The sequence below is a fragment of the Pongo pygmaeus genome, chromosome 18 (assembly GCF_028885625.2).
Source record: "Pongo pygmaeus isolate AG05252 chromosome 18, NHGRI_mPonPyg2-v2.0_pri, whole genome shotgun sequence".
Taxonomy (NCBI): Eukaryota; Metazoa; Chordata; class Mammalia; order Primates; family Hominidae; genus Pongo; species Pongo pygmaeus.
In genome coordinates, this window is record NC_072391.2 from 25,088,227 (window position 1) to 25,112,496 (window position 24,270).

At 41.3% G+C, this 24,270-nt stretch overlaps 1 long non-coding RNA gene across 1 annotated transcript in view; it reads left to right on the top strand.

Moving 5' to 3' along the window:
- LOC134738559 (uncharacterized) overlaps positions 1-24,270 on the top strand; it is a 50,558-nt gene that overhangs the window by 20,678 nt on the left and 5,610 nt on the right. The window contains exon 2 of the long non-coding RNA XR_010124340.1: positions 19,511-19,580. This is a non-coding gene — a long non-coding RNA (uncharacterized LOC134738559). The remainder of the gene's footprint in view (positions 1-19,510; positions 19,581-24,270) is intronic.

Consider the following 24,270-nt stretch of genomic DNA (forward strand, 5'->3'; position numbering starts at 1 on the left):
GATGAACTTCAGCTGTGTCCTTGGCTTACCTCATTCTTATGATTATAGAAATTCCCCAGAGCTTCCTCTTCATCTCATGGTAGTCTTCAACTCTCTTTCCAATCAAGACTTGTCCTCTCAAACCCACTAATATTACTATACTTCCATAGTAGAAACCCAGATAACATGCAGAACATTCCTCAAGTGGCACCACCAAATCATCAAACCTTGTATAAATTACTTTTTACAAACATATTATTTTCCCTGCTACATTCCCCTCTTCCAGTATTATAGATTTTCCTTCTGGTCAATAGTACCCATTGGGGCAGTCATGATACTTCATATAAGACAAGGTTATCAATTCCCCCAGGCTAATGGCTATAGAAGCTTATGGGACTTCCTATTCCATATCATCTAGCTACCTCCACTTGTACCAATTCTCTCCATCTTTCTGGGTTGGAAATAAGATCCTACATTCCATTTATTGGTTTTCTTTTTTAACTGAAGTTCACTGAGCACTAACACAGTGCCAGACACTTGCACTTCTGACTGATCTAATCTTTATGACAACCCAAAAGTTAGACACTATTATTCATCTCGACATTTTAGAGCTGGTGGGGAAAGTGAAGGACAGAGAGGTTAAGTAGTAACTTGTCCAAGGTCACACAGCTGGTAATTAATGGAGCTGGATTCAAAGCCAATTGGTCTTCTCATACATTTGCCCTCCAGCCCTACCTGCTATCATATCTGTAAACCCACCTCTACCTCCCGAGAGGCCCTCGTCCACCTTGATCAACAAAACGCACATTGCATCCCTTATACAATAATACTTAAGGAACCCAAATATACCATCTGAGCTATACCGGCTTCTGCTGACATCCTGATTCGATGCAGTCAGGCATTCTTCAGTTTGTGTGGGTTTGTGTTATGTACCTTTGGAACAGTGGGGACTTTGCATTTAGAGCTCCTCTGATTCTAAACCCCATGCTCTTAATAATTTCCATAACATTGGAGGTGAGTTCTAGACAAGGCTTGGTGTGAAGTTTGGGTTAGAGATAGTCTGGCAGGAGGCTGAGTGTGGGTGGGGCTGTGGGTACAGATGTATAAGCATTGGGAATGCATGTGGGCACTGGGCTATGTGGCATGCCAAGGATTACAGGATTATTTCAAACAGAGTAGATACAGGGGCATTGCCGACAATAAAGTATATATCTCCTAGCCCTTGTCATGAGCTCTACTGGGAACATCACTGTTTACTAACCACAGCAACTCAGCTGCACCCTTCAGCTGCAAGCAGCTACTGGAAGTGGGGTATTTGCCAAGCAGCAGTGTCCATCCCACAGTCCTCTCACCTGGGACAGGGCACCTTAGCCATCAGAATTGAATCAAAGTTTTTTTAAAATGCATTCCTGCCTCTAACTGGGCATTGCATGACAGGGGCCCAGAGTGGCATCTTTAACAGATGACTCAAGTGCTCTATTTCAATCTGTTCCAAGTGCTGCAGTGACAGTCGATTTTTTAAGCCTTGTCATCTTTCAGAGCCATTAAGTCAGCAGGCACAGTTGTCTGGCACTGAGACATAGCTCCAACTTCACACGGCTTAACAGACAATCCATAAAAGGCATTTTTTCTCCACTTGGTACCCACCCACCTCCCACCTCCAGCACTTCACATTAAAAAAAAAAAAAGAAAAAAATGATATTGCTGCCCAAAACATAAGTAAATAAACAATAAAGAGTATGCCTTCAGTGCCCTGAAAATGGTACTGCACGAAGAATCTGCAAAGACATCCAAGTTATTCTTAGGGTTTTAAGTCTAAGGATGCAATAGATGGTAATGTTTCAGCATGTGCACTCTGGCGTCAAATTGCCTGGGTCCAAGCCCCAACCCTGACTCTTACAAACAATGTGATTTCAAGATGTTGCTTGGCTCCTGTGAGCCTCAGTTTCCGCATCTGTGACATTGGTGGTATCAACAAAATTTACCTCCGTAAATTTTCAATTAAATGAGATGATGCATGCAGCGTGTGTGGCTTAGGGTAAGAACACCATCAGCTTTAGCTGTTATTAGGAAAAGGCAGGGAGAGAGATTACCTGGATGAAAATCAGCAAAAATCCAAATTCTCAAAAGAAATGAAATGGAGTCAGGGACAAGGATCTGGGATACAGTGAAGGGTGGAACTTCCGAGAGCTGGATTTCCCTAGGTTGCCGGGAACCCTTTTGTGTAATTTTTCTGCCTGTTTTAAAAGTAAAAATTAAAAGGTAGTAAGTTTCCTGCCTACTTCATAGCAAGGTGAGAAGATCAAACTCCTTGTGTGAGCTCTCTAGAGAAAGGGATTACCTAAACAAAAGTTATTTTGTAATATCTTTATAGGCAGTAAAGGTAAAAGACTTTCTTTGAAATTAATTACAGAGTCAGAACTGGCCCTGTTTTCAAGTCCCTTTTTGGCCTCATAAAAATGGAAGTGAGATTTCCCTGCAGGGCAGGAGAAAGAAATGTTTTCTTTAGCAGGGAACGTCGTGCCATTCCTCATTCAGTCTCCTAAGGGTGAGAATCCCAGGTATTCAGACCTCCATTTAGAAAATCTCAATGGGGAAATAATCATAATGTATCTCTGTTCCTCCAAGATTATCAAGTGTTGTGCAGATATTAGCTAATTAATTCTCCTAAGTCAGCAGAGAAAATAGCTTCTGAAGATTTCTGAGCACTCTTAAAATGTAAATGAAGTCTCAACCTAGACTGCCCCTTCCATGCTAAAAGCATTCCAATGGCGATCAGTACACCTGGAATAAAAACAAAACTCTACTTAGGAGACGTCAAGAATCTGGCTCCTACTCACTCCTGTTTCATCACAGGCTTCCAGCTTATTCTGCCTTGGGGTTTTAGCTCCTGCTGTTCCCTCTGCCTGGAATTCTCTTCCCCTCACTGTTCAGGTCTCAGCTCAGACGTTACCTTCTCAGAAAGCCCTCCCTGACTGCTCCTTCCCGACCACAATTCCTTGTCTCTATTTCATTTTCTGCATAACACTTCTTGTCAAGCTAAATTGTCTTATGTGTTGATTTGTTCATTGCTTCTCCTACTAGACTATAAGATCCAGGAGGACTCCTGTTTGCCGCTGTAGCTGTAGCCCCTTTTGCTATGCACGGCACATAATAGGTCTTCAATCATTTTTCCATGAGCAAATAAAGGAAGGCAAAAGGAATTTGATTTATTGGCCCATGCCCAAATTAACAGAGTATTAATATGACATTTTATGAACAGAACACTCTTCTCAAAAATGCTTAAAACTCCTACAGATGTGGCTGGGCACAGTAGCTCACAGCTGTAATCCCAGCACTTTGGGAGGCCGAGGTGGGCGGATCACCTGAGGTCAGGAGTTTGAGACCAGACTGGCCAACATGGTGAAACCCCATCTCTACTAAAAATACAAAAATTAGCTGGAAGTGGTAGTGTGCATCTGTAACCCCAGGTACTCGGGAGGCTGAGGCAGGAGAATTGCTTGAAGCTGGGAGGTGGAGGTTGCACTAAGCTGAGATCATGCCACTGCACTTCAGCCTGGGCAACAGAGCGAGACTCCATGTGAAAAAAAAAAAAAAACCTCCTACAGATGTTATCCCCGTGGTGATCCTGCCCCGAGCCTTCTTCCTTTGCCTAGAGTAGATTCAGAATGCTCTCATGATGTCAAATCCATGCCCTCAGAGGACAAACCACTGTCCCCAAAGACCATGTGTCCTCTACCTGGCCCCCAGCACTCAGTCTGCTTTGGAGGTTGATGTTATAGTTCCACTTGACAGCATGGAATGTTGGGGACATGAAATCACAGGTTACTTACTGGGCTTCCAGAGCTGGAGCCTTGGAGATCCGTCCAGCTCTTTTGATGTTGAGGAACCAAGATCAAGTGTAGGAGGGACTCACCAAAGACAAGTCCCTAGTGAGGCTGGATTAGACCCCATATTCCCTTGCTCCATTAAACTAGGAGATTCCCCAGGAAAGGAGACATTTACATTGCCACCCACCTACTAAGTACCATGCACCAAGCTAGGCACTGCACGTACTTAACCTTGCTAAACCCTCCCAGTAGCCAAGTGAGGTGTTACTGTGCTCTCTTTAACCAATAAATAAACTAAGGCTCAAAGAGTTCAAGTCAACTTTTCCAGATCACCAAGATGTCAAGAAAGGTAACCATATTTCAATTCAAGTCTATTAAACTTTTAATACTCTGTTATTTCCATCCTCACATCCTCTTCCTCTCTCAGCATGATGTTAACACGATCTTAAATGTCAAGTTGTATGAGCCAAAAATTCTCGCAAACGCTAACATATTCCAATAATAATATTAAAACAAAAACAAGTGGCAGGGTGTGGTGGCTCACACCTGTAATCCTAGCATTTTGGGAGGCCAAGACAGTAAGATTTTTTGAGGCCAGGAGTTCAAGACCAGCCTGGGCAACATAGCGAGGCCCCATATCTACACAAAAAATCTTTGAAATTTAGCTGGGCACAATGGCGTGTGCCTGTAGTCCAAGCTACTTGGGAGGCTGAGGTGGAACAATTGCTTGAGCTCAGGAATTCGAGACTGCAGTGAGCTATGATCACAGCCACTGCACTACTCCAGCCATAGCGACAGAGTGAGACCCTGTCTCAAAACAAAAAAAAAAACAAGTGATCTACATTATCTCAATTAATTCTCAAAACAGCACTAGGAGGCTAAATCCAGGCTGCCTGGGTTTAAACTGTCACCCTTACAAGCTAGGTAAGTGTAGCCAGGCATCACCATCCCTTTGTGTCTCAGTTTCCCCATAAGTAAAATGAGGGAAGCAATATTATCAACCTCATAAGGGTATTGCAAAGATTAAATTAGTTACTACACATAAAGTGCTTAGAGCCATGTCTGGCACATAAGCATTAATTAATGTTGTCTACTATTACTCATCATCATTAAGCAGAGGTCTGAAGAGAAGCACAAGGGCTTCCCCTTCATGTGGATGACCTGTAGGAACCTCAAACTTAGAATATTGAAATGGGGTTCTTTACTCATCATTCCTGCCACTCTGCACCTGGATTCTGTGCAGCTGCCCAAACATGAAACATCCAACACCTGCTCTCTTTCCTCCCTCTCCCTCTCTACATTCAGGTGGTCACCGAGACTTAGGCAGGTCTTTTCAATCCACCCTTCCTCTCCATCTCCACTGCCTTTGCCCAAGTTCATGGTAGAGCTCATGCCCTATTCTCGTTATGGATCCTTCAAAATCAATTTGACTCCTTGAGGCCAGCCAGCCCTTCCCACACAGTTACTACTGGGATCTCCCTAGAAAACAGACCTGGTCCTGTGGGCCAGCCATGTCCTGCTGCTTACAGACCCATGCTTGTCCTTCTCCTGCGAGCTGGGTTTCTCCAGCTTCCTGATCTCTGACTTATGGCTGGGTTTGGCCAGTGGGAGGCATGGGTGGGAGAGTCACGGTGGGAAAGGAAGAAGTCAGGGCATTTATCTCGCAGCCTCAGTGCACCAGGCAGTGACTCTGGAAGCTGCTGCCTCTTTCCCAAGGTTTAAGCTCAACTGGACAGTCCCCACTGCAGTTCTAGTTCCTACTAATGCCTACTGGACAGCCCACATCATATATCTAGTTTCTAATGGTTCCTTCTGGACAGCCCCCAAGTGAATCTAATCCCACTGACCAGCCCCAGCTCCTAGATTCTACTAACACCACCTCCTCCCTCATCATTTCCCCAGCCCAAACGGTGGTACTGGCTTCCTACTGGTGATAATAATCTATGAGTTGCTTCACATGCCCTGGTTGGTTTCTCAGCTCTTCCTTCACCTGTGTAGCTAATTCCCTCCCTTAAATGGCCTCTGTTAGAAGTATCTAGGGAGGATTATGTTTTTCTGCTTGGATCTTGAGCAACTGATACTCCTTATAAATCCCCTGCTTAAATACTTTGCCAGAATCTCTATCTTTTTCTCCATGATTGCGTTCAAACATCTTGGAATGTCCTTCAGGCCTATTGCAATGCAGGACTGGGTCACATTTGTAGACACATCTTCCTCTAGGCACACTAAGCACCTGCCCCCCTGAAACTTCTCAGTCCCCCAAAACAAGCTATGTTGATTCCCAACTCAGGGGCTTTGACTATAGCATTTTCTCCCCCTGAAATGCCATTCTCTGGCTGGCATATTCTGTTCACATTTCCAAGCCTGTCCCTGCAGTGCAATCTTCATAGAGTGATCACAGTGACCCTTTTAAAATTGGATTGTGTTATGCCCCTTTTAAAACTCCAATATAAGATCCCAACTCTGCCATGACCTGAAGGATCTTGAATGACCTGACCTGACCTCCTCTCCTGCCACTCTCCCCTTCGCTTGCTCTGCTCCAGCCACCCTGGCCTCCTTGCCACTCCTTGAGCAAACCCAACATGGTTCCTCATAAAGTCCACAGCACCTCCTGTCCTCTCTTCCTGGGAGGCTCATCCCCAAGCCCTACCCATGGCTCCTTCCTTCTTGCCACTCAGGTCTCAGCCCAAAAGTCCTCTCCTCAAAGCTGCCTTCCCCTGACCACCCAGTCCAATGTTTCAGGTTGAATATCCAACCGAAATGCTTAGGACCAGAACTGTTTCCAATTCTAGATAATTCGGATTTTGAAACATTTGCATATGCCTACTAAGATACCTTGGAAATGGGACCCAAGTCTCAACATGAAATTCATCTGTTTTATATACACACCTGATACAATTGTATATCAGATAAAATATACAATATTTAAATTTTATACAATATTTTATTGTAATTTTATGCAATATTTTTAGTAATTTTGTGCTCCCATCCCCTGAGGTCAGGTGTGGAATTTTCCACTTGTGGCATCATGTTGGTGCTCCATAAATTCTGGATTTTGGAGCATTTCTAATTTCAGATTTTTGGATTAGGATTAGATTTTTGGACGTGTATTTGTTAGTGAATCCTCCGAAACCCAACCCAAAGTTGACTCAGATCGCTTCTTCCTCACAGATGTACAGAACTGTGTATTTGCCATCATCATCATAATTACTAAGATTGACTGAACACTGCACTTCCTACGCATGACACACTTTCTAAGAATCTCACGTGCATTATTTCATTGAATTCTCACCACAACTCTATGATCAGTACTGTTATCATCCCTTTCACAGAAGGGGAAACTGAGGCACAGAGAAGTGGGTAAAGTATCTACAGTCACTCAGGTGGTGACAAGCAAACCCACAGGATTGGGGACAACCCAAGGGTAAGGAAACTGTCCACAATCCTTCCCTGTCAAGCATTTATTGAGCACCAATGGTCTGTCCTGTGCTAAGCACTGGAGATACGGTAGCAAAAAAGACATAATGGCCTCTGCTTGCATGAAACTTGGGTTCAGGAGGGAACACACAATAAACCAAAGTTATTTACATTGTTAATTACATTAGAGCTACATGCCTGGAAGGAGAAGTACAGGTTGCCCAGTGAGTAAGGTGTATGGGTACTGGAGGCTCAGGGAAGGCTTTCCTAAGAAAGAGGCCTGGATGACAGGAGAAAGGAAAAGGCTTTTCAAGAAAATAGAACTTCTCCATGCAAAGGCCTTGGGTAAAAGGGATCTAGATGCTTCGAGGAACTCAGAGGAGACCAATGTATAATAGCTCCAAAGGAAGGCAGTAGGAGAGAGAAAGGTGGAGGGGGAAGTCACGCATGAGTATAGGCATTTCAAGGCCTTCAGGCTTCATCATCTCTGTAACCTCAGCACATGGAACACAGTGGGCACTCCATCATGATTTGCAGTGGTTGTGGGTGTTTTAAATGAACAAAGAAACCATTGAAAGAATGAAGAAGTGATTTTGAGTATTTGGGCTGCCAGCAGCTATTCTATCTACCAGTTTTCCAAGTCAGAAATATTTAAAAGAGAAGAAGACTTTAGATTTTGTTTTAAAAAAAAAAAAAAATCCCACCAGGTAGAAATTGGCTTTTGAAACAAAAAAGACTGGTCTTTTTGCGTTGGGAAGGGTTTATACTTACATTATTGGTATTTTGGAGAGTGGTTATCAAAAACCATAGGAAAAAGGCTAACAGAAATCTATAGCTATGGATCTTTTTTCGTTTTTACTTTTTACTGAATCTGAGCTGAACTGATGCTCATTGCCAACAAGAATCTATGGTTTGGGGGGAATCTTTTATTTGTAATTATTGGGTCTCTGAAATAGGTCAAGTGATTTATGGGATAAGTTGATTAAGGAAATAACTGCATGAGCCCTGAAGAGAAGACCAAGTTTGTATCATTTGCCCTAGAAAGTAATGGAGATTAAGAGATAGGCTGGGCACGGTGGCTCATGCCTGTAATCCCAGCACTTTGGGAGGCCAAAGCGGGCCGATCACTTGGGGTCAAGAGTTCGAGACAAGCCTGACAAACATGGTGAAAACCTGTCCCTACTAAAAATACAAAAATTAGCCAGGAGTGAGGGTGGGCGCCTGTAATCCCAGATACTTAGGAGGCTGAGGTAGGAGAATTTGCTTGAACCTGGGAGGTGAAGGAGGTTGCAGTGAGCTGAGATTGCACCATTGCACTCCAGCCTAGGTGACAGAGCAAGACTCTGTCTCAAAAAAAAAAAAAAAAAAAAAGAGAGAGACAGAGGGTGTGACTCCCTGTCTATAAAGCCATATTTCTGGGCTGGAGATGCATCACCTCTATAACTGACCAAGGCAAATAAATGTATTCTCCTTAAAGCCCCCAGAAGGAATGCAGCCCTACCCACCTGTCGGTTTCAGCCCTGTGAGACCAACTTCAGACTTCTACACACCTATTCATTTGTGTTGTTTCAGGTCACTAAATTTGTAGTAATTTGCTACAGCATCAACATGAAACCAATATAAGAAGCCAGAAGCAGTGGCTCATGCCTGTAATCCCAGCACTTTGGGAGGCCGAGGTGGGTGGATCACTTGAGGCCAGGAGTTCAAGACCAACTTGGCCAACATGGAAAAATGCCATCTCTACCAAAAATACAAAAATTAGGCCAGGCACAGTGGCTCACACCTGCAATTCCAGCACTTTGGGAGGCCAAGGCAGGAGGATCACTTGAGGCCAGGAGTTCAAGACCAGCTGGCCAACATGGTGAAACCCCATCTCTACTAAAAATACAAAAATTACCTGGGCATCATGGTGGGTGCCTGTAATCCCAGCTACTCAGTAGGCTGAGGCAGGAGAATCACTTGAACCTGAGAGGCAGAGGTTGCAGTGAGCCAAGATCATACCACTGCACTCCAGCCTGGGCAACAGAGTTAGACTCCATTAAAAAAAAAAAAATACAAAAATTACCCAAGCACGGTTGCACACACCTGTAATCCCAGCTACTCAGGAGGCTGAGGTAAGAGAATTGCTTGAACCTGAGAGATGGAGGTTGCAGTGAGCCAAGATCACACCACTGTACTCCAGCCTCGGCAACAGAGCGAAACTCTACCAAAAAAAAGAAAAAAAAAAAAAAAAGAAGAAGAAAGAAAAAGAAAGAAACCAATATAGAAAGTACAGGGGAGACAACAATCTGATTGGCGTCACATTTTTAATTAACAACAAATACTAACTGGAAAACAATGGAGCAATCTTCAAATCTGTGCAAGGCCATGGCAACAGATTTAAATATCTAAGGGAAATTGAAGAAAGTCTAACAAAATTAAAACTTAAGTAATTGACCAAAGAAGAAGAAAACCTAAACAGATCAATAACATGAATGATTGAAAAGGTCAAGATCTACCATTTTAAAAATCACCACACTTGCATAGATTTACATCCAAGTTTATCAAGCCTTAAAAAAAAAGATAATTCTTCTTATATTATTAAAGTATCTTAGACTACAGAAAAAGATGAAACTCCCCAAGTTGACTATGACTTCGAAGAAGTTAGCAAGGCACTTTGCACAAAGCTCTTAGAACCATTCTGCCTTGTTTAAGTCATGGCTATAATACTTACTGGCTGTGTGACCTTGGGCAAGTTATTTATTCTCTTCCTTTCTCCACTCCCTTCTCTGTTAAATGATGAGGAAACTCTACTTCATGGAGATTGTTGTGAAGATTAAGTGAGTTTATAACTATCAACTGCTTAGAACACTGTCTGGTGCCTATTAAGGCCCACATGCATACATGTTTGATATTACTACTTTTATGAAATTAGAATCACCGTATTAGTTAAGCCTGATGAAGAAAGCACAAAAACAGAAAGCCTCTTTATCCAATTTGCCTAAAGAGGCTTTCTGTTTTTGTGCTTTCTTCATCAGGCATCAGTGTGCTGTATTCAGGAAACCCATCTCACGTGCAGAGACACACATAGGCTCAAAATAAAAGGATGGAGGAAGATCTACCAAGCAAATGGAAAACAAAAAAAGGCAGGGGTTGCAATCCTAGTCTCTGATAAAACAGACTTTAAACCAACAAAGATCAAAAGAGACAAAGAAGGCCATTACATAATGGTAAAGGGATCAATTCAACAAGAAGAGCTAACTATCCTAAATATATATGCACCCAATACAGGAGCACCCAGATTCATAAAGCAAGTCCTGAGTGACCTACAAAGAGACTTAGACTCCCACACATTAATAACGGGAGACTTTAACACCCCACTGTCAACATTAGACAGATCAACGAGACATAAAGTTAACAAGGATACCCAGGAATTGAACTCAGCTCTGCACCAAGTGGACCTAATAGACATCTACAGAACTCTCCACCCCAAATCAACAGAATATACATTTTTTTCAGCACCACACCACACCTATTCCAAAATTGACCACATAGTTGGAAGTAAAGCTCTCCTCAGCAAATGTAAAAGAACAGAAATTATAACAAACTGTCTCTCAGACCACAGTCCAATCAAACTAGAACTCAGGATTAAGAAACTCACTCAAAACCACTCAACAACATGGAAACTGAACAACCTGCTCCTGAATGACTACTGGGTACATAACGAAATGAAGGCAGAAATAAAGATATTCTTTGAAACCAACGAGAACAAAGACACAACATACCAGAATCTCTGGGACACATTCAAAGCAGTGTGTAGAGGGAAATTTATAGCACTAAATGTCCACAAGAGAAAGCAGGAAAGATCCAAAATTGACACCCTAACATCACAACTAAAAGAACTAGAAAAGCAAGAGCAAACACATTCAAAAGCTAGCAGAAGGCAAGAAATAACTAAAATCAGAGCAGAACTGAAGGAAATAGAGACAAAAAAAAACCCTTCAAAAAATTAATGAATCCAGGAGCTGGTTTTTTGAAAGGATCAACAAAATGGATAGACCGCTAGCAAGACTAATAAAGAAGAAAAGAGAGAAGAATCAAATAGACGCAATAAAAAATGATAAAGAGGATATCACCACCAATCCCACAGAAATACAAACTACCATCAGAGAATACTACAAACACCTCTACGCAAATAAACTAGAAAATCTACAAGAAATGGATAAATTCCTCGACACATACACCCTCCCAAGACTAAACCAGGAAGAAGTTGAATCTCTGAATAGACCAATAACAGGATCTGAAATTGTGGCAATAATCAATAGCTTACCAACCAAAAAGAGTCCAGGACCAGATGGATTCACAGCTGAATTCTACCAGAGGTACAAGGAGGAACTGGTACCATTCCTTCTGAAACTATTCCAATCAATAGAAAAAGAGGGAATCCTCCCTAACTCATTTTATGAGGCCAGCATCATCCTGATACCAAAGCCGAGCAGAGACACAACCAAAAAAGAGAATTTTAGACCAATATCCTTGATGAACTTTGATGCAAAAATCCTCAATAAAATACTGGCAAACAGAATCCAGCAGCACATCAAAAGTTTATCCACCATGATCAAGTGGGCTTCATCCCTGGGATGCAAGGCTGGTTCAATATACTCAAATCAATAAATGTAATCCAGCATATAAACAGAACCAAAGACAAAAACCACATGATTATCTCAACAGATGCAGAAAAGGCCTTTGATAAAATTCAACAACTCTCCATGCTAAAAACTCTCAATAAATTAGGTATTGATGGGACGTATCTCAAAATAATAAGAGCTATCTATGACAAACCCACAGCCAATATCATACTGAATGGGCAAAAACTGGAAGCATTCCCTTTGAAAACTGGCACAAGACAGGGATGCCCTCTCTCACCACTCCTATTCAACATAGCATTGGAAGTTCTGGCCAGGACAATTAGGCAGGAGAAGGAAGTAAAGGGTATTCAATTAGGAAAAGAGGAAGTCAAATTGTCCCTGTTTGCAGACGACATGATTGTATATCTAGAAAACCCCGTTGTCTCAGCCCAAAATCTCCTTAAGCTGATAAGCAACTTCAGCAAAGTCTCAGGATACAAAATCAATGTACAAAAATCACAAGCATTCTTATACACCAATAACAGAGAAACAGAGAGCCAAATTATGAGTGAACGCCCATTCACAATTGCTTCAAAGAGAATGAAATATTTAGGAATTCAACTTACAAGGGACGTGAAGGACCTCTTCAAGAAGAACTACAAACCACTGCTCAAGGAAATAAAAGAGGATACAAACAAATGGAAGAACATTCCATGCTCATGGGTAGGAAGAATCAATATCGTGAAAATGGCCATACTGCCCAAGGTAATTTATAGATTCAATGCCATCCCCATCAAGCTACCAATGACTTTCTTCACAGAATTGGAAAAAACTACTTTAAAGTTCATATGGAACCAAAAAAGAGCCCACATCGCCAAGTCAATCCTAAGCCAAAAGAACAAAGCTGGAGGCATCACGCTACCTGACTTCAAACTATACTACAAGGCTACAGTAACCAAAACAGCATGGTACTGGTACCAAAACAGAGATATAGATCAATGGAACAGAACAGAGCCCTCAGAAATAACGCCGCATATCTACAACTATCTGATCTTTGACAAACCTGAGAAAAACAAGCAATGGGGAAAGGATTCCCTATTTAATAAATGATGCTGGGAAAACTGGCTAGCCATATGTAGAAAGCTGAAACTGGATCCCTTCCTTACACCTTATACAAAAATTAATTCAAGATGGATTAAAGACTTAAACATTAGACCTAAAACCATAAAAACCCTAGAAGAAAACCCAGGCATTACCATTCAGGACATAGGCATGGGCAAGGACTTCATGTCTAAAACACCAAAAGCAATGGCAACAAAAGCCAAAATTGACAAATGGGATCTAATTAAACTAAAGAGCTTCTGCACAGCAAAAGAAACTACCATCAGAGTGAACAGGCAACCTACAAAATGGGAGAAAATTTTTGCAACCTACTCATCTGACAAAGGGCTAATATCCAGAATCTACAATGAACACAAACAAATTTACAAGAAAAAACAAAAAACCCCATCAAAAAGTGGGTGAAGGATATGAACAGACACGTCTCAAAAGAAGACATTTATGCAGCCAAAAGACACATGAAAAAATGCTCATCATCACTGGCCATCAGAGAAATGCAAATCAAAACCACAATGAGATAGCATCTCACACCAGTTAGAATGGCAATCATTAAAAAGTCAGGAAACAACAGGTGCTGGAGAGGATGTGCAGAAATAGGAACACTTTTACACTGTTGGTGGGACTGTAAACTAGTTCAACCATTGTGGAAGTCAGTGTGGTGATTCCTCAGGGATCTAGAACTAGAAATACCATTTGACCCAGCCATCCCATTACTGGGTATATACCCAAAGGACTATAAATCATGCTGCTTAAAGACACATGCACATGTATGTTTATTGCGGCACTATTCACAATAGCAGAGACTTGGAACCAACCCAAATATCCAACAATGATAGACTGGATTAAGAAAATGTGACACATATACACCATGGAATACTATGCAGCCATAAAAAATGATGAGTTCATGTCCTTTGTAGGGACAATGGATGAAATTGGAAATCATCATTCTCAGTAAACTATCACAAGGACAAAAAACCAAACACCACATGTTCTCACTCATAGATGGGAATTGAACAATGAGAACACATGGACATAGGAAGGGGAACATCACACTCTGGGGACTGTTGTGGGGTGGGGGGAGGGGGGAGGGATAGCATTAGGAGATATACCTAATGCTAAATGACGAGTTAATGGATGCAGCGCACCAGCATGGCACATGTATACATACGTAACTAACCTGCACATTGTACACATGTACCCTAAAACTTAAAGTATAATAATAATAATAATATATACATATAAAAGAAAGAAAAATAAATAAATAAATAATAAAATAAAATAAAATAAAAAACAGCCACAGACAAATTCATTTATGAATACAGATACACATTTGTAAATAAATATTAGAAAATTAAGCCCATCAGTTCATCAAAAGAATAATACACTTACATTAGGAGCACAAGAATGGCTTAACATCATAGCTGGGCATCATGGTGGGCACCTGTAATTCCAGCTACTTGGGAGGCTGATGCAGGAGAATCTATCACTGTGATCCATTATATCTACCACTTAAAGTAGAAATTTCAGATGCTGTATGGTTGTAAGATAAACCTACAAAAATGAAGAGCTTTTCTACTAGTAATTATCACATAGTACTTTTTATTTTATTTATTTATTTTTTTGATACAGGATCTTGCTCTGTTGCCCAGGCTGTAGTGCAGTGGCGCAGTCACAGCTCACTGCATCCTCCATATCCTGGGCTCAAGCAATCCTCCCACCTCAGCCTCCTAAGTAGCTGGGACTACAGGTGTGCCACCACATCCAGCTAATTTTTGCATTTTTCTTCATAGAGACGAGGTTTCTCCATGTTGCCCAGGCTGGTCTCAAACTCCTGGCTCGAGTAATCCTCCAGCGTCAGCCTCCCAAAGTGCTGGTATTATAGAAGTGAGCCACTGCGCCCAGCCCCACATAGTACTTTTAATAATTAAATAAACTTAGCAAAGTCAGTTTAGGCAATATGAGAAGGTCATGGAATGCTAGTCCAAGAAATCTGGTATTTATGAAATATATAGCAGGAAAAATTCAAGATGCCAAATAATATAAATAGGTCTATGTCTTTGGAGATGGGTAGCAGTGAAGATTCTGAAGACAGAGAGACCCTTAGGAAATTATTGCAATAGTCCAGTCAAATGGTAATGGGAAACTGAGCTGAGACAGAGGCCTTTCCAGAGGAATAATCACTGGTACTGTTTTGGAGAAATAAACAGAATTTGTTAACTAAAGTCCAGACTGGGTAGACTGTTTTTACTACTAGGCTAAGGAACATGGGTGAAGAGAGTATTCTGGGAAAGATGACATTGAGTTGAGTCAAGCTGATTTTGAAGCACTCCCAGAACACCCACTGGTTAGAAAGGCAGATCAGAAGCTTCAAATAAAAGCAGGGACTAAAAAATTAACAGAGAGGTTATTTATGAAGCAACGATTCTGGAGCTACAAGAGGACATGAGGTCACCTAGGGAGAATGTGTAGCCTGCAAGGAAGGCTGAGACAGAACCTCAGAACATGCTGACATTTAAGGGATGGAATGAAAACGGCCAGTCAGTAAGAAGTTCTAGTGGTTGTTGGAGAGCCAGGAGCATGCAGAGCCCCATAAACTAGCAAAGAGATCCAAAAAGGATCACAAACCCAGCAGTTTGGAATGCCAAAGCAGGTTCAAGGAGGAGGAGCATTCAGCAATGCAGCCTGCAGGTCCTTAGGAGAAACAAGTTCAGTGAAATGGGCATCTTGCAGCCCATTAAGCAGAGATAGAAAGTAGGTGGAGTAAAGAATCCAGCTTTTCAGTAAAAGTGGATAAGAGCTTAAACTTGGGGATCAGGTTAACATGGATCCATATCTCAGCTCTACTGTTGGACATTTGTCAATCATTCCATATCTCTGAGCCTAACTTTCCTTATATGTAAAATAGGATAGTACCAGTACTATCTTCGTAGGAGTTATTGTGACAATGGAGATAATCCATTAAAGGGGCTTAGATTGGCAACTAACATAGTTAAGAGGTCAGCAAACTTGGGGGTATTTGCAGGGCACAGTGGCTCATGCCTGTAATCCCAGCACTTTGGGAGGCCAAGGCTGGTAGATCACTTAAGGTCGGGAGTTCAAGACCAGCCTGCGCAACATGGTGAAACCCCATCTCTACTAAAAATACAAAAATTAGCCGGGCATGGTGGCACGAATCTGTAATCCCAGCTACTCAGGAGGCTGAGCCAGGAGAATCGCTTGAACCCAGGAGGCGGAGGTTGCAGTGAGCCAAGATTGTGCCACTGCACTTCAGCCTGGGCGACAGAGTGAGACTCTGTCTCAAAAAAAAAAAACGAAACAAAATGAAACTTGGGGGTATTATTGTTATTTCAATAAAATAGATGATGAGCCCATTTGCTGAGAAAGGGTTAAAAGCAAGTGGAAAGGGGGGAACAGCTGCTTATGTGTGTTTAAATAGACTACTTCCCAAAGCTTTTTTTTTTTTTTTTTAATGACCAGACGGCTGAGATGAACTTGAAATAGACCTGGCCATCCAACCCAGCCAGACCACTCTTCCCAGAATCACTCACTGACTGAGCACTGGAGTGGTGGGAGCGGCAGAAATAAATTGTTGGGAGAATTGTTGGCTTGAAGAATGGCAACGGTTAAAACAATCTGGTGTGGGAAAAGGACAGGATTTGAGCACAATAGGGAGAGCTCACTTAGACTTGGAGGCCGGGGCAGAGTTGTAGGAGTCATACCAGGGAAAGATCAAGCTAATTTGTAGGAAGGAAAAAATCTAGAAATGAGGAACTTGAGTCGGAGCGGGTGATTCAGAGAACTGAGCCTATAACCAGCCATGCTTCTTCCATTTTTTTGTATGGTCACTCTCTTACCTAGATACCTATGATACATTCAATAATCATTTCTTTGGCCAGACATGGTGGCTCACACCTGTAATCCCAACTCTTAGGGAGCCCAAGGCAGGAGGATTCCTTGAGCCCAGGAGTTCAAGATCAGCCTGGGCAACACAGTGAGACCCTGTCTTTACAAAAATTTTAAAAATTACCAGAGCATGGTGGCATTCACGTGTGGTCCCAGCTACTCAGGAGGCCACTTAAGTCCAGAAGGTCCAGGCTGCAGTGAGTCACGTTCATGGCACTGCACTCCAGCCTGGGTGATAGAGAAAGAACCTATCTCAAAAAAAAAAAAAAAATCATCATCATCATCATTTCTTAAAACAACATTAATTATAGGTCACCTTTTTAGAGGCAGGCAGGCATTCTGTTAAACACAGTCCCCATATCAATTCTATGGGTCAAGAAGCCCTTGATGCCCATTACAGGTAGGTAAACTTTCACAGAGTGACAGGACTAAGATTTGAACCTGGGCAATCTGAATCCCAAGGCTGAGTAACCACAGCACATAACTGCACACAGGGCATTTCGGTAGGCAGCTTCTTGGATGACCTCAATACTCCCTGCCTCCTGGTAGCCCCACTCTTGTGTAATTCCCTCCCTGCTTGTGTGTGGGCTTTATTTAGTGGCTGACTTCTAGCAAGCAGAATGCAGAAGAGGAGAGATGTCACTTCTGGGATTAGATTACAAAGAAATGGCATGTTCCATCTGGAGCACTCTCTCACTCTCACTCCAAGGGAAGCCAGCTGCCATGTTGTGAGCTGTCCAAGGATCCCAGTGACAAAGAACTGAGGAATTCCTCTGGCCAACAGTCAGCAAGAAACCGAGACCCTAGACCCTTAGCTCCAACAGCCTACAAATAACTGAAATCTTCCAAAAACCATGGGAGGGAGCCTAGAAGCAGATTCTCCCCAGTGAGCCTTCACATGAGACCACAGCTCCAGCCTGTACTCTGACTGCAACCTGGTGAGAGACTTTGAGGTCTCACTGCAACCTGGTAAGCAACCTCAGCCAGAGATAACACAGGAAAGCCATGCCCAAATTCCTAACCCACAGAAACTGAGATAATAAATGTTTGCTGTTTCAAGCTGCTAAATTGTGGAGTGATTGGTTATGCTGCAATAGTTAGTGAGTGCATCTACTCTGTGCCTAACACTTCCTAGATGTTGGGAATAAGACTTGGTCCCTGACGTCTGAGCATTTATAGGGGAAACAATGATATAAACAAGTGATTCCAGCACAACATGGCCCAGGGTGGAGAATTGCACTAGTGGTCAACTGTAATGGAGGGAAACCAGAAAATATTCACAGAGGAGGTAAAATTTGGTTTGCAACTTGAAGGATGAATCAAAGCTAGCTAGATGGATGAAGGGGAATGGGTAGTCAAAGCAAAGAGAACAGATACATGCCGAAGTACAGAAGATGAAACAGCAATTAAATATTTGTGGTTGAGTGTAGCTGACAGTAGAGACAACCAAGTAATGGAAAGTCTTGCATGCTTTCCAAAAACCTCTGAACTTTCGAAAGACTGTCATGAACAATACATACTTGATTTATTTGAGAAGTTGCACTCTTTAGAAGTCATTTTTAGGTCAGAAGTCACAAGCTGGCATCCCTTGGAGAATATGGCCAGCACACATGCTTCTTTGGCCCTCAAAGTTATTTTACTAGTTTGAATTATTTATTAACATTTAACAAATAAGAGATTTCAGATGAAGATCCACATTTCCAGCTTTGATTAAAATATCAGAAGATCCCAACAGGTGTGGGGATCACACCTCATTCGAGCTCAGGAATTCAAGAACAGCCTGGGCAACATAGCAAGATCTTGTCTCTACTAAAAAAAAAAATTAATAAGCCAGGCATGGTGGTACACACCTATAGTCCCAACTACTCTGAAGGCTGACTCAGGAGAATCCCTTGAGCCTGGAAAGTTGAGGCTGCAGTGAGCTGTGATCATGCCACTGCACTCCAACCTGAGCAACAGAGTGAGGCCCATCTTAAAAGAAAATATCAGAAGATCTAAACACTGGGATTGAGTTTCCATGTAGCAGTTGGCTGGAGTGAAATGGTAGCTGTCCCTTTTAGACAGAACATGCACACTCTACCAGAGTTCCCATCTGGCCAACTGAAGGGATTTGACTTTCCATCTCTTGCACAGGGAAGATACATGTGTACTCAATACAAACATCACATCTGTGAAGGGATGCATCGGTGAACCCCCATCACCTCAGCAAATGAGTGACCACTTGGAAGGATCAAGCAGAAAAAGTATTGATTTTGGGCAGTGATTCCTGACTTTAATGTGCACACAAATCACCTGGGGTCTTGTTAAAATACAAATTCTGGTGCAGTAGGTCATAGTGAAGCCTGAAATCACATATTTCTAACAAGCTCCCAGATGATACTAATGCTGCTGGTCCCAGGACCACACTTTGAGTAGCAAAGGGCCAGGGGGCCTTGGCATTGCACTCTACCCTGAGAGTCAGGGTTCTTCTGGGACTAGAGCTTATCCTCTCTGCTGAAACAGAGCCTCTTCTAATTGGAGTCAGCCCTGGATTGGGGCTGGCATGGGGATGGAAGTTGAGAAAAGACAAAATAATCCGTGTGCTATTCCTTCCAGAGTTTTGTAGAACTTGTGGAAAGTAAAGTGACATTTATTGACATCTTTCATGTGTTCCAGGTTATCTCAATCAACATGCACACACACCACCACCACCACCACCACCACCAATGACAACAACATCTATAAGGTAAGAAGAGAGAAGGGGTAAGAAAGTGCACTCTAGAGCCAAACTGCCTGGGTTCATATCCCAGTTCTGCCATTTATTAGCTGTGTGACTTTAAATGTTACTAACAGCTCTCTGCCTCAGTTTCCCATCACCAAAATCGGGGATCATAATAGTACCTACCTCATAAGCTGTTGTGAAGATTAAGTGATGACACATGGATAGTGCTCAGGACAGTGTCTGGCATCTAGAAAGTGCCCAAAAAATATTTGCTATTAATAATATCCCTTCCTTGTGAATGAAGAAAACAAGGCTAGCAGAAGTTAATTAATGTGGGCAGAGATTAAGTAGGGGGGCCAGTTTTTTTCTTTCCAATGACCTTAAGGAGTAAGGGACATGAAGGCCCAAGTGAGACCATATCTGGAGAGAAAAACAGTCCATACCCTTCCTTGAGGCCCTTTTCTATCCCATTCTCCAGTTTAGTCTTGTCTCGGAGACACTGGCTCATGGTAATAATTATAACAAGTAAAAGTTATTGAATATATACATCATCTCATTTAATTCTCACAACAATTTTATGATGTAGGCACTATTGCATTGTTATTCCTCAATTTTGCAGATGCATGTTCCCCAAGCTCACATACTTGGTAAGTTCCAATTCTGTATAAAGTCATCCAGAAAATAGAACAGGGAAGAATATTCCCCAACTGACTCTATATGACCACTATCACGCTACCATTAAAATCAGACAAAGATATTACAGGAAAAGAAGGCTGCAGATGGATATTCTTCATGATTACACATGTAAAACTGCAAAACAAAATATTAGCACATTGAATCCAACAATATATAAAAAGGATAATACATTATGACGAGTAGTGCTTCATCCCAGAAATGCAAGGTTGGTTTAACATTCAAAAACAAAGCAAGTAGTTTACCAAATTCACAAACCAAAAAAAAAAAAAAGATTATCTCAATAGATGCAAAAAAACTCATTTGTAAATATTTAACAACATTCATTTCTAATAAAAAATTTTCAGTAACGTAGAACCTGAAGAGAACATTTTCAACTATGTAGAATCTTCAAATAACCTATAGCAAACATCATAATGTAAGAATAAATGCTTTCCTCTGAGGATAGGAACAAGACAAGTATGTTCACTATCACTGCTTCTATTCAACATTGTACTAAAGGTTCTAACCAGTGCAGTAATGCAAAGAAAAAGTGGCATTCAGATAGGAAAGAAGTAAAACTCTCTTTATTCACAGATGACGTGGTCATCTATGCAGAATATCTGATAGAAGCAACAAATAAGCTACTAGAACAAATAATTGGGTTTAGTGAAGTTGCAGGATGCAGTCTCAAGATACAAAAACTTATTAGATATCTATGTGATGCCAATAAATAACCAGAAATTGAAATTAATAAACAATACCATTCACAATAATATCAAAAATATTAAATACTTAGAGATAAATCTGACAAAAGATGTGAAAAACTCATACTATGAAAATTACTAACTACTGCCAAGAGAAGTTAAAGACCAAAATAGGCTAGGCATGATGGCTCACGCCTGTAAACCCAGCACTTAGGGAGGCCAAGGCAGGTGGATTACTTGAAGTAACGAGTTCAAGACCAGCCTAGCCAACATAGTGAAACCCCATCTCTACTAAAAATACAAACATTAGCTGAGTGTGGTGGTGCATGCCTGTAATCCCAGCTACTCAGGAGGCTGAGGCAGGAGAATCACTTTAACGTTGGAGGCAGAGGTTGAAGTGAGCCCAGATGGAGTGCACCACTGCACTCCAGCCTGGGCAACAGAGACTCCATCTCAAAAAATAAATAAATAAATAAATAAATAAATAAATAAATAAATAAAATGTTGGTTTTGAACCTATGTTTATAGGTTCAAGAATACTCAATATTGTTAAGATGATGTAAATTTTCCCAACTTGATGTATAGATTCAGTGAAATCCAAACAGAAATCTCCAGGAAGCATTTTTTGTAGAAATTGATGCATTCTAAAATGTATATGGTACAGCAAAGGACCTAAAATAGCCAAGATACCTCTGGAAAAAAAAAAGGAACAAAGTTGTAATGCTAACACCATCCAAGACTTATTACAAAGCTATAATAATCAAGACAGTGTAATACTGGCATAAAAGATGATAAATAGATCAATGAAGTAGAATACAAAAATCCATAAATAGCCCCATATATATGGACAGCTGATTTTTAACAAAAGTGCAAAGGCAATTCAGTGGAGAAATTAAAGTTCCTTCAAAAATGTACTGAGAAAATGAGATACCCATATGCAAAAAGAAAAACGAACTCCTAGCCATACCTCACATCATATATAAAACTTAATTCAAAATGGATTGTAGATCTAAATATAAATCCTAAAATTATAAAACATCTAGGGCATTGAAAAATTTAATCTTAATCTAGGCAAAGATTTTTTAGATTCATCATCAAAAATATGACCCAAAAAGGAACAAACTGATAAACTGGACTTCATCAAATTAAAAAATTTTTGCCGTTTAAAAGACACTGTGAAGAGAATATAAGACAAGCTACAGAGTCTTATATGTCTGATCAATCATATAGTTTATAAAATCATGTCTGATCAATCATATAGTTTATAAAAAATTTATATCTCAAATATATAAAGAACTGCCAAAACTTAAGAAAACAAGCCAATTTTTAAAATGGCCAAAATATTTGAACAGACACTTCACCAAAGGAGACATACAGATGGGACATATGTACGTGAAAAGAGACTCAATCATTAATCTTTAGAGAAATGTAAATTAAAATCACATATCACTACTATGCCAATTAGAATGGTTACAATAGAACTTTTGGCCGGGTATGGTGGCTCATGCCTGTAATCCCAGCACTTTGGGAGGCAAAGGTTGGAGAATTGCTTGAGCTTAGGAGTTCAAGACCAGCCTGAGCAACATAGTGAAACTCCGTCTCTACCCAAAATATTTAATACAAAAAAATTGGCTGGGCATGGTGGCATGCACCTGTGGCCCCAGCTATTGGGAGGCTGAAGTGGGAGGATCACTTGACCCCAAGAAGGTCAAGGCTGCAGTGAGCCAAGGTTGTGCCACCGCACTCCAGCCCCCTGGGTAAGACCCCAGGAGTGAGAGTCCATCTCAAAAAAAAAGAAACAAAGAAAAAGAAAATAGAACTCTTATATACTGCTGGTGGCAATGTAAAATGGTACAGTCACTTTAGAAAATGGTCTCTCAGGTTCTTAAAAAGTTACACATGTACTTACAATGTGAACCAGCCATTCTACTCCTAGGTGTTTACCCGTGAACAAATGAAAGCATATGTCTTGCAGGAAAACAGCCTGTTGCATGGCAGGAGTGTGACGCCATCTTGAAGGGAAACCACCACGATGACCAGTGTGTGACTCCTGCCTATCAACATGTTCCTATAGCTTAGATAACCCTTCATAAAGATGTTTATCTAACCTATCCAGTGGTCAAGAGTTTTGCAAGAAAGTCTGAGACGTGACTAGCTGCACATGTCTTATCAAAAAAGTTTACTATAGGAAGAATATGTTTTTTAGGGTGAATGCAGTGAGCCAACATCCTGTGGCTTCCCAAGACATTGCTCCAGTTCATAAGTCCCTGTTAAATGTTTCTTCCTGAGAAACTGGATTTGTCAGGCTTGTTCTTTGACCTCTCATTGTGTAACATGTTTTTACAAAAAGCAAGTTTATTTTTAGTAGCCAAGAACTGTAAATGACCCAAATGCTCAACAACAGGTGAATTTAACTGTGGTATATCCATACAATGGAATACTACTCAGCAATAGAAATAATGAAATATTGATATATGCTACCATGTGGATAGATCTCAAAATAATTATGCTGAGTGAAGTAAACTCAACAAAAACTAGTGAATACTGTATTATTCCATTTTTATAAAATTGTAGGAAATCCAAACTAATATATACCAACAGAAGCAGATCAGTGGTTGTCTGGGAAGGTAGGTGGAAAGAATTAGAAAGGGCCACAAGGAAACTTTTAAGGGTGATGCATAAGTTCATTATCTTGATGGCATCAATGGTTTCACTAGTGTAGACTTACGTCAAAACTTATCAAATTGTACACTTTAAATATTGCAGTTCATTATATGTCAATTATACCTCAAAAGGCTGTTTCTTTAGGGGTAAAAAACATTTTTTTTGAGACAGTGTCTCGCTCTGTCTCCCAGGCTGGAGTGCAGTGGCATGATCTCTGCTCACTGCAACCTCTGCCTCCCGAGTTCAAGTGATTCTCCTGCCTCAGCCTCCCGAGTAGCTGGGACTACAGGTGTGCACCACCACACCCAGCTAATTTTTGTATTTTTATTAGAGACGGGGTTTCACCATGTTGGCCATGATGGTTTCGATCTCTTGACCTCGTGACCCACCTGCCTCTGCCTCCCAAAGTGCTGGGATTACAGGCGTGGGCCACTGTGCCCGGCCAGGGTAATAAAAACTTTTAACTGCATGCAATTTTTAACTAGATGCATCACTGGATCAGTTTCTACAAACCAGGTAGGTGGCTGAGTGGGTGGATGGATATGGTTGCCTTTCCTTCACTTGCGGCCTAAGAAACAGGATGTTTCCCCACTGGGTTTTTTCAACAAGCCTTTCCTTCACCTTGGGGCTCATTTTTTGTCCAGTTCATAGCACATTTGTTGTCTGCCTCA